The sequence below is a fragment of the Myotis brandtii genome, unplaced genomic scaffold, assembly GCF_000412655.1.
Source record: "Myotis brandtii unplaced genomic scaffold, ASM41265v1 scaffold7, whole genome shotgun sequence".
NCBI lineage: Eukaryota > Metazoa > Chordata > Mammalia > Chiroptera > Vespertilionidae > Myotis > Myotis brandtii.
The window spans coordinates 1,304,506-1,315,924 of record NW_005370740.1 but is presented as its reverse complement, the minus strand read 5'-3'; the positions used below and the strand labels follow the sequence as shown (position 1 = coordinate 1,315,924).

General features: G+C 41.8%; 1 pseudogene; it reads left to right on the top strand.

Annotated features, from left to right (window-relative positions):
- Positions 1-2,078: 2,078 nt before the first annotated feature.
- LOC102244891 overlaps positions 2,079-11,419 on the top strand; it is a 16,964-nt pseudogene continuing 7,623 nt past the window's right edge.

The window sequence follows — 11,419 nt, the reverse complement described above, 5'->3', positions numbered from 1 at the left end:
TGAAACGGCTAAAGTGAACTACACTTCACTTTTTTTTAAATTAAAAAAAATTTTTTTTCACCTTTTTCTTCCTCTTTTCTCCCAATTTTCTACTTCTTTCCCCATTTTAGTTTTTCTCTTTCTCTTTCCCTTTTTAAAATTGATCTTCTTTATCTGCTTGATGTGTTATTATTCTAGTCTCTATTGGTTTATTCATATATCTAATTTCCTCTTCCCTGCTTCTGCATTTCCCCCTTTCCTTTTTCTTTATTAATCCATTTTTTCTCCTCTTGCTCTTTTCTTCTAATTACTTCACTTGTTTCACTTTCTAAATTTAGGCCTATCTGCACTCTCCTTCACCTTTTCAAAAAAAATTTATTTTTTCTTCTTATGTTTTTATTACTTTTCTCTCTCTTCTATTCTGAACCCTAGTCATTCCGCTGTTCATCCAATTCCTTAACCTTATTTTCTTTATTTAAGCTCTGCATGTACAGATTCTGACACACACCTGTTTTTCTGGGCGTTTTTTGTTGTTGTGCATTTTGGTTTATTTGTTGTTTTTCTTGTGTTTTTTCCCCATATTTCTTTTTTTTTCCTCTTGCTATTCTTGGTCGCTTTCCTCTTTCCTAATTATCTTTTCTCTAATGATCTCTTTTATTTGGGTTATAGGTGTCTTCTGTACATTCATGTTCTATTCCTTCTGTGTTGTGTCTTGTGTTGTATTTTGTGCTGTTCAGTCAGTGCCTCCACAACGGTTGCCACAATGTGATAGGGAGTGAGCCACATAATCAGACAGCTTGGGAGGAGATTGCATCCACAAACGTGACAATAACATTCAAGACCCAACTACATCAGGAGAACCCAAATATCTTAAGTAGGGGGCCTCCCTAGAACACCCAGCCCAGGAGAGCTGAGAGAATGCACCACCGGGTCCCAGAAAACATCTAGTACATAAGGCCAATTCAAAAAATCTGGGTGGCATAGCAGTTTGATCTAATACATAGAAACAATTACAAAGGAACAGCAAAAATGTGGAGACATAGAAACAACCTCTAAATGTAAGAAAAGAGGAATCACTAGAGCAGGAACTAAATGAAATAGAGGCAAGCAATTTGTCAGAGAAAGATTTCAGAGTAATGGTTATAAGAGTGCTCAAACATTTGGATGAAAAATTCACCAACATGTGTGAGAATGAAGAGGAAATGAAGAATGACGTAGCTGGAATAAAGAACACAATGGAAGGTTTCAACAGCTGACTAGAAGCTGAGGACCGAATCAGCAAGTTAGAAGACAAGGTAGAAAAAATACCCAATCAGAGCACCAATGTGGAAAAAAATTAAAAAGCAGGAGGAGAGTCTAAGGGAGCTCTGGGACAAAATGAAACATCTGCATAATAGCAGTGTCAAAAGGAGAGGAAGCTGAGCAAGGAATAGAATACCTGTTTCAAGAAATAATGATGGAAAACTTAACTAATTTGGGGAAGAAATAAAGGCACAGAAGTTCAAGAAGCACAGAGTCCCAAACAACATGAACTCAAAAAGACCAACACAAAGCTACATCCTAGCTAAATTGGCAAACGTCAACAGCAAAGTAAGAATCTTAAAGGCTGCCAGAGAAAGACAAAAAGTTACCTACAAGAGATCTCCCATTAGACAACAGATTTCTCAACAGAAACACATCAGGCCAGAAGGGAATGGGATGAAGTATACAAAGTGATGCAAATCAAGGGACTAAACCCAAGAATATCCAGCAAGACTATCATTCAAAAATGTAGGGGAAATCAGGAGCTTCACAGACAAAAAAAGGCTAAGGGATTTTATTACCACCAAGGCAGCAATGCAAGAAATGCTAAAGGGACTGCTTTAAAAAGAAGAAACAGAAAGGGAAGAAGGAACACAGGCATAACAAATAAAAATGGCAACAAACAAGTACATATATATATATATATGCAAATTAGGCCAGGACGCCATAATGGGTCATGACCGGACCATTAGCATATTATCTGTTTATTAGTTTCTATGCTCGCCGCAGGGCGTTGCTCTAGAGACGAGGTGTAAGCAAGGAGGAGCTGGGAGAATGCGGGAGCAGCCTGTGGCGACATGGGTGGGCAGCACCGCAGGAGAAGTTCAGCATCGTGCAGGAACAGGGAGAAGGGAGAAGGTGAGAAGGCCAGCACCTCGGGAGAAGGTGGAAGGGAGAAGGTGAGAAGGCCGGCGCCTCGGGAGAAGGCAGAAGGGAAAAGGTGAGAAGGCTGGTGCTGCAGGTGAAGACGGAAGGGAAAAGGTGGAAGTTAGGCAGGGTGATCAGGCCAGGAGGGGAGAGCAGATAGGCAGTTATGGGGATCAGGCCAGGAAGGTAGAGCAGTTAGGGCCATCAGGCCGGCAGGGGAGCAGTTAGGGGCATCAGGCAGGCAGGCAGGTGAGCGCTTAGGAGCCAGTGGTTCCGGATTATGAGAGGGGTCCTGGATTGGAGAAGGTGCAGGCCAGGCTGAGGGACACCCCCCCCCCCCCCGCATGAATTTCGTGCACCAGGCCGTTATTCGATAATAACCTTAAATGTTAATGGATTAAATGTTCTAATCAAAAGACATAGGGTAGCTGAATGGATAAGAAAACCTGACCCATATATCTGCTGTTTATAAGAGACCCACCTTAGAACAAAGGATTCAGACCAACTGAAAGTGAAATGATGGGGGGGAATTTTCAGGCAAATGAAAAAAAAAAAAGGTGGGGTAGCAATACTTATGTCTGACAAAATAGAACTCACAGAGAAGGCCATAACAAGAGATAAAGAAGGCCACTTCCTAATACCAAATGAATCAATACAACAAGAGGCTGTAACTCTGGTAAACATATATGTACCCTATATTAGGAGCATCTAAATATATTAAAACATCTTCTGGAGGATATCAAGGGAGAGATTGACAGCAATACAATCGTAGTAGGGGATTTTAATATCCCATGACATCACTGGATAAATCTTCTAGATAAAAAAAAAAGATCAACAAAGAAATAGCAATCCTAAACAACACTCTACAACAGGTGGAACTATTTGACATTTTCAAAACATTCCACCCCAAAGCTATGGAATATACATTTTTCTTCAGTGCACATGGAACATTTTTAAATATAGACCATATGTTAAGACACAAGCTAAGTCTCTACAAATTCAAGAAGATTGAAATCATGTCAATCATCTCAGACCACAATGGCATGAAATTAGAAATCAGCTACAATAAAAATGCTCAAAAACATTCAAATACATGGAGGCTAAATAGCATGCTGTTAAACAATGGAAGGATTACCAAAGAGATCAAAGAAGAATAACTTCCTGGAAATAAATGAAAATGAATACACGGCAATCCAAAACCTTTGGAACACAGTGAAAGCAGTCGTGCGAGGGAAGTTCATACCACTATAAGCCTACCTCAAAAAAAAAAAAACACAAGATAATAAGTTATCTTACCCTACAACTTAAAAAAAACTAGAAAGGGAGCAACAAGAAAAACAGGGTAGTAAGGAAGGAAATAAAAATCAGAGCAAAATAAATGATATAGAGACAAAATAACAATAACAACAGTACATAGATCAATAAAACCAAGTGCTGGTTCTTCAAATGGATAAAAAGGATTGATGTTCCTCACAGCGAGGCACACCAGGAAACAATAAGAGAGGACCCAAATAAACAAAATTAGAAGTGAAAGAGATAAAGTAATAAATGACCTCACAGAAATACAAAGGATTGTAATAAAATATTATGAATGAATTTATTTCAACAAACAGGTCAACCTGGACGAAATGGGCATATTCCTTGAAAAATACAAGCTTCCAAAACTCAGTCAGGAAAAATCAGAAAACCCGAATTTGACGATAATTACCGATGAAATTGAAACAGTAATTTTAAAAAAAGCTCCCAGCAAACAAAAACCCTGGTCCAGATGGATTCACAGGGGAGTTTTACCAAGTTTTCAAAGAACTAATACCTATCCTACTCAAACTATTCAAAATTTTAAGAGGAAGGAACACTTCCAAACTTTCAATGAGGTCAGCATGACCGGAATTCCAAAACAGACAAAAGAAAACAAAGAGAACTGCTGGCCAATATCCCTGATGGATATAGATACTAATAGCCTCAACAAAATTTTTGCAAACTGTATTCAGCAATACATTAAAAAGATCATAACAGCATGACCAAGTGTGATTTATTCTGGGGATGCACGGCAGGTTCAATATTCGCAAGTGAATATATGTCGTACAGCACATAAACATATTGCACAACAGAAATCTCATGATCATATCAATAGATACAGTAAAGGCATTCAACAAAACCTAACACATTTTTAAAAAATAACAATGGCATATTTCACAGAGCTAGAAGAAACACTCCACCTATCTTGAGAAAGAAGAGCAGAGTTGGAGGAATCACAATACCAGATGTCCAGTTATACTAAAAAGCCACTATACTCAAAGCAGCCTGTTACTGGCACAAGAACAGGCATGTGGATCAATGAAAGAGAACAGAGAACCCAGAAATTGACATGAGCTACTGTGCTCAATATTTGACAAAGGAGGCAAGAGCATACATTGTAGCAGGGACAGTCTCTTCAATAAATGGTGTTGCGAATATAGGAAAGGTACATGCAAAAAAAAAAAGTGAAACTAGACCACCAACTTAAACCATACAAAAGAACAAACTCAAAATAGAAAAAAGACTTTAATGTAAGATGTGAAACCGTAAAAATCCTAGATGAAACCATAGGAACCAAAATCTCAGACATCATTTGTAGCAGTGTTTACCAATACATCTCCTAGGACAATGGAGACTAAGGAGAAAATAAACAAATGGTAACATAAGAAAATGAAAAGCTTCTGCGCTTCAAAAGAAACCATCACAAAAATAACAAGAGCCCACTATATGGGAGACATATTTGCCAATGATACATCTGATAAGGGGTTGATCTCCCAAATATATAGGGAAATGGTACACCTTAACAAAAGGAAGACAATCCAATTTATAAATGGGCAAAGGACCTAAATATACACTTCACCAAAGTTGACATACAGATAGCCAAGAGACCAATGAAAAAATCCTCAGTCACTAATCATCCGAGATGCAAATCAAAGGGACATACTCAATGGGCAAAAACTAAAACCATTTGCCCTAAGAACAGGAACAAGTCAGGGATGCCCACTTTCACCACTCCTCTCGACATAGTACTGGAAGTATTAGCCATTGCGATTAGCCAAGAAGAAGAAATACAAGGTATCCAAATTGGAAAAGAAGATGTGAAACTCATTATTCAGAGATGACATGATACTGTACATAGAAAACCCGAAAGATTCCATCAAAAAATTATTAGATGTAATTAAATGAATTTGGCAATGTAGCAGGATACAAAATTAACACCCAGAAGTCTATGACATTTTTATACACCTATAGTGAACTTACCGAAAGATTTAAAAAAAATCCCATTTACCATTGCATCAAAAAAATTAAGATACCTAGGAATAAACAACTAAGGAGATAAAAGACCTATACTTGGAAAACTATAGAACATTGAAAAAAGTGATAGAGGAAATATAAATCAATGGAAGAACATATCATGTTCATGGATTGGTAGAATCAACATCATCAAAATGTCCATATTACCCAAAGCAATCTATAGATTCAATGCAATCCCCATTAAAATACCAATGGCATATTTCACAGACCTAGAACAAACTTTCTAAAAATTCATCTGGAATAAAAAAAGACCCTGAATAACCACAGCAATCCTGACGAAGAACAAAGTAGGAGGGATCTCAATACCAGATATCAAGCTGTACTACAAAGCCACTGTTCTCAAAACTGCCTGGTACTGGCACAAGAACAGACATATAGACCAATGAAGTAGAATAGAGAACCCAGAAATTGACCCAAACCACTATGCTCAATTAATGTTTGACAAAGGAGGGAAGAGCATACAATGGAGTCAAGACAGTCTTTTCAATAAATGGTGTTGGCAAAATTGGACAGATACATGCACAAAATGAAACTCGACCACCATACACAAAAATAAACTCAAAAGCAATAAAGATGGGAAACCATAAAAATCTTAAAGGAATTCATAGAAAGCAAAATCTCTGACATATACCAAAGCTGCTAGGGCAATGGAAATTAAGGAGAAAATAAACAAATGGGACTACATCAAAATACAAAGCTTCTGCACAGCAAAAGAAACCATCAATAAAACAAGAGAGCCCACTGCATGGGAGAACATATTTGCCAATGTTATCTCCGATAAGGGTTTAATCTCCAAAATTTACAGGAAACTCATACTACTTAACAAAAGGAAGATGAACAACCCAATCAAAAAATGGGCAAAGGACCTAAATAGACACTTTTCAAAGTAGAACATACACAAGGCCAGGAGACAGATGCAAATATGTTCAAAGTCACTAATCATCCAAGAAATGCAAATCAAAACGACAATGAGGTACCATCTCATACCTGTCAAAATGGCTATCATCAGCGAAACAAATGACAAGTGCTGGTGAGAATATGGAGAAAAAGGAACCCTCTTGCACTGCTAGTGGGAATCCAGACTGGTGAAGCCACTATGGAGAAGAGTATGGAGTTTCCTGAAAAGTTTAAAAATGGAACTCCCATTTTACTCATTGATCCCACTTCTAGGAATATATCCCAAGAAGCTTTAAACACCAATCAGATAGGATATATGCACCCCTTTGTTCATAGCAGCACAACTTACAATAGCTAAGATTTGGTAACAGCCTAAGTGCCCATCAACAGACGAATGGATTAAAAAACAGTGGTACATCTACACAATGGAATACTACTATGCTGCTGTAAAAAGGAAGGAACGCCTTCCATTTGCAACAGCATGGATGGACCTGGAGAGGATTATGCTAAGTCAGTTGGAGAAAGATAAATATCACATGATCTCACTCCTTTATGCAATATAAGGAACAACATAAACTGATGAACAAAAACAGATTCAGAGACAGAATCATCGATCAGGCTGTCAAACCTCAGAGGGAAGGCAGGTGAGGGTGGGTCTTAGAGGGTGAGAGCAACCAAAGAACATGTATGCATGCATATAAGCATTACCAATGGATACAGACACCCAGCAGGGAGGGAATGAGCAGGGTTTGGCAGGGCAATGTTGGGATCAGGACACATATATAATACCTTTATCAATAAAGAAAAATTTTTTTTAAATCAAAATGACAGTAAGATATTACCTCACACCTATTAGAATGGCTATCATCAACCAGTGACAAGTGTTGGCAAGGTTGTGGATAGAAGGGAACCCTAGTACACTATTGGTAGGAATGCAGATTTTTGCAGCCACTGTGGAAAACAGTATGGAGTTTCCTCAAAAAGTAAAAATAGAATTCCCATTTGACCCATTCATTCCATTTCTGGGAATATATCCTAAGAAACCTGAAACACTCATCAGAAAGGATATATGCACCCTTATGTTCATAGGAGCACAATTTATAATAGCTAAGACTTGGAAACAGCCTAAGTGCCCATCAGCAGCAGATGAGTGGGTAAAAAAAACTGATACATTTATTGAGTGCGTAAAAAAAACTGATACATTTACACAATGGAATGAATACTCCCCAGCAATCCTTTATAATAAAAGGCTAATATGTAAATCGACCTAATGGTGGAATGACCAGTCGCTATGACACACACTGACCACCAGGGGGCAGACCCTCAATGTAGGGCTGCCCCGTGGTGGTCAGTGTACTCCCACAGGCAGAGCACTGCTCAGCCAGAAGCCAGGCTCATGGCTGGTGAGCGCAGCAGTGGAGGTGGGAACCTCTCCAGCCTGCGTGGCAGTCGGACATCCCCCAAGGGCTCCTGGACTGCTAGGGGGCGTGGGCTTAGGAACCCCCCCCCCCAAGTGCACAAATTTCGTGCACCGGGCCTCTAGTAAAAATATAAAAAAGAACTCTTACCATTTGCAATAGCATATATGGTCCTGGAGATTATTATGCTGAGCAAAATAAGCTTGTCAGATAAAGATAAGTATGACATGATCTCATGTGGAAACTAATGAACCAAATAAACTGTTGATCAAAAATAGAACCAGAGTCATAGAAGCATGAATAGACTGTTGAATCTCAGAGGGAAAGCAGGGAAGGGTGAGTGGGAAGAGATCAACCAATGCATATATGCATAACCTGTGAATACAGACAATGGGATGGTTAGGGCCTGGGCAAGGAGAGGATGGGAGGGAGCTCAAAGAGGTTAAGGGGGTTAAGGGGTGGGGGGCTATGTAATACTTTCAACAAAAAAGATTTATAGTTTTATTTTTTATTTCAGAGAGGATGGGATAGGGAGAGAAAGAGAGAAACATCAATGATGAGAGAGAGTCATTGATTGGCTGCCTCCTGCACACCCACTATTGGGGGTCAAGCCTGCAATTCAGGTATGTGCCCTTGACCGGAATCGAACCCGGGACCCTCCAGTCTGCATAGAGACGCTTTATCCACTGAGCCAAACTGGCTAGATCAACAATAAAGATTTGAAAAAAATTATAGCGGTGAATGTTTCATGTTTGTTTTAATGGAAGTGTGCAAATTACTGTGGAAGAAATAGTTAAGCCTGTTTAAGGGTGTTGGGGAATGTTTTACATCTTGAACAGAGCATAGAGGGCTGGGTACAAATCACCACATGGATAGGTAGAGAATGGGTCACTTGGTATTGATAACAGGTTGTGTGGAAACCTGGAAGAGAGAGAGTGGGGAGTATCAGGTATTGCAGGAGCACATTTGGGTGGCTTATAAGAGTTCTAAGAAATGAGGTGTCAGTAGTGAGGTAGATGGTTAGATAAGAAGACTAAGTTTGATTTTATCTTGAAAGTTGGGGTTTTCACACTTGGAAAGCTGTGACCAGCTTTGTTTAAAGGAAATCTTTTGTGGAAACTCTTTGTATAAAACACAAGTTGCCCTTCCCCGTGTTTCTCAGTGGTTAGAGTGTTGGCCTGTGCACTGTAGGGTTGTGCACCGGGACTCTAGTCCTATATAATAAAGAGGGAATATGCAAATTGACCGTCACTCCACCACAAAGATGGAGGTGCCCACAGTGGAGGCGGGGATTTCTGTAACACACGATGGCTGCACCCACACTGGAGGCCGAGTTCCCATAGTGAGCCTTAATGAGCAATCACCAGGTACCTGAGGCTGTGCCATCCCCGCCCCCATGGGGCTTGACAGGGGACCTGAGTTCGCGCCCACCCACCCGGCGGGTGTTGATGGGGACCTCAAGGCGTGCCCCCTGCCCCTGTGCTGGACCGGGGAACCTCAGGCTGCTCCCGCCAGGCCGGGGACCTGAGGCCGCACCCCCTGCCCCGTGGCTGGGTCGGGGGACCTGAGGCTGCGCCACCCCTAGCGGGGCTTGGCAAAGGGAACTAAGGCCGCGCTCCCCCCTCGGCAGGGCTTGACAGGGGACCTCAAGGTGCGCTCCCCCGCCCCAGTGCTGGGCTGGGGAACCTCAGGCTGCTCCCCTTACCCCAGACCGTGGGACCTCAGGCTGTGCTCCCTGCCCAGTGGGACTTGACTCAGGACCTGAGGCTGTGCCCCCCTCCCAGCAGGGCTTGACAAGGGACCTGAGACTGTGCCCCCCTCCTGGCACCAGGCCGGGGGACCTGAGGCTGCATTCCCCACCCGGTGGGGCTTGACAGGGGATCTCGGACTGTGCACCTGGCCCCGCGGGGCTTGATGGGGGATCTCAGGCCACGTCCCCCACCCGACGTGGCTTGACAAGGACCTCAAGGCATGCCCCCTACCCTGGCCCGAGCTGGGGGACCTCAGGCCATGCCCCCTGCCCTGGCGCTGGGCCAGGATACCTGAGGCTGTGTCCCCTGCCTGGTGAGGCTTGACAAGGGTGGAACAGGCCAGGTCTGGATCTAGCCCAATTGGGGTGGGGCCGGCCTGGTCTGGGTCTCCAGCAATTTTGAGGCGCATGTGGGTGGGCGGGGACTTGACTCAGGGTCCTGTGGTGCGCCCCAGACTCTGACAGGAGGAAGACTTTCATATACATTTTACTAATTTTCTTTCATCTCTGACACTTCTATTATAGAGAAAAGACAAATAGCAATATTAAAATATTTCCTCTAATTAATCCCCTTTTTAATGTGCACGAATTTCGTGCACCAGACCACTAGTATTTGTTAGAATCAGCAGAGGTTTGTCACTTACACTAGAGATGTTATCAAAAGAATGACTCGGGGAAACCAATTAGCCCTAGATATGATTTTAGCAGGAAAGGGCAGAGTATGTGTAATGATAGGAGGTCAATGCTGTACTTTCATCCCTAACAATACAGCACCTGAAATCACCATAACCAAAGCCCTTCAAGGTTTAACAACCTTAGCCAATGAATTGGCAGAGAACTTGGGTATAGATGACCCCTTCTCTAGTCTAATGGAACAGTGGATTGGGAAATGAAAAGGAATAATGGCTTTGGCCTTAACCTCTCTTGTTGTGATAATTAGGGTAATCACAGTAATAGGATGTTGCATTATTCTATGTATGAGAGGCCTTATCCAAAGGTTGAGACTCTTTAGCCAAACAAACCCCAGTAACATACCAGCAGAATAATCTCCTAGATACTGCAGAACATGAAAGTCAGACTATTAGCCGAATTTGAAGAAGAGAGTCAAATAAAAAAGGGGGGGGGGCGATTTTCAGAGTGAACAAGCAATCTTTTCTGCTGAAGAAAGGAGCTTGCTGCCATCTTAGGCTCTGCCATTTTCAGTCAACAGGCTGACAGTCTATCCACTGAGCCAAACCAGTTAGAGCTAGGCTCCGCCATTTTGATATGATCTTCAGTTCTTAGGGGCTGCCATCTTGGGCTCCGCCTTACCCCTCCCCTTCCTCTGAGTTAGCCAATCACGTAATAATGGGAACTCGAGCTCTGAGCCCTGACCAATCAAGTCAGAGTCAGAGTGAGGGGCAGGGCTGACCCTGAACGGACTTCTTGTTAGGTGTGCTTTGCCCATGATTTCCAGCTGGCAAAAGCACCTTGGTTCATTTTTCTTCTCATACTCAGTATGTGTATGACATTTTACAAGTTACATAACTGCTCTTAAAGCCCAGTTTCCTTATCTTTAAAAATGGGAATAGTATCTACCCATTGAGTTAATGTGAGAATTAAATGCCTTAAAACATGCAACAAAAGTTGTATACAAGTTAGTCATTGATATTCACCAAACATTCACTAAGTGTCAAGAATTGTGAGTTAATATGTGAATTATTTCATTTGACATTTATAAAACAACTAGAGGCCCAGTGCATGAAATCCATGTACCGATAGGGGGGTGTCCCTTAGCCCGGCTTGCACCCTCTCGCAATCCCGGACCCCTTGGGTAGGGTCCCTAGGCCTGGCCGGCGATCAGGGCCTATTGGGGCTTTTCTTCCACTGGCTG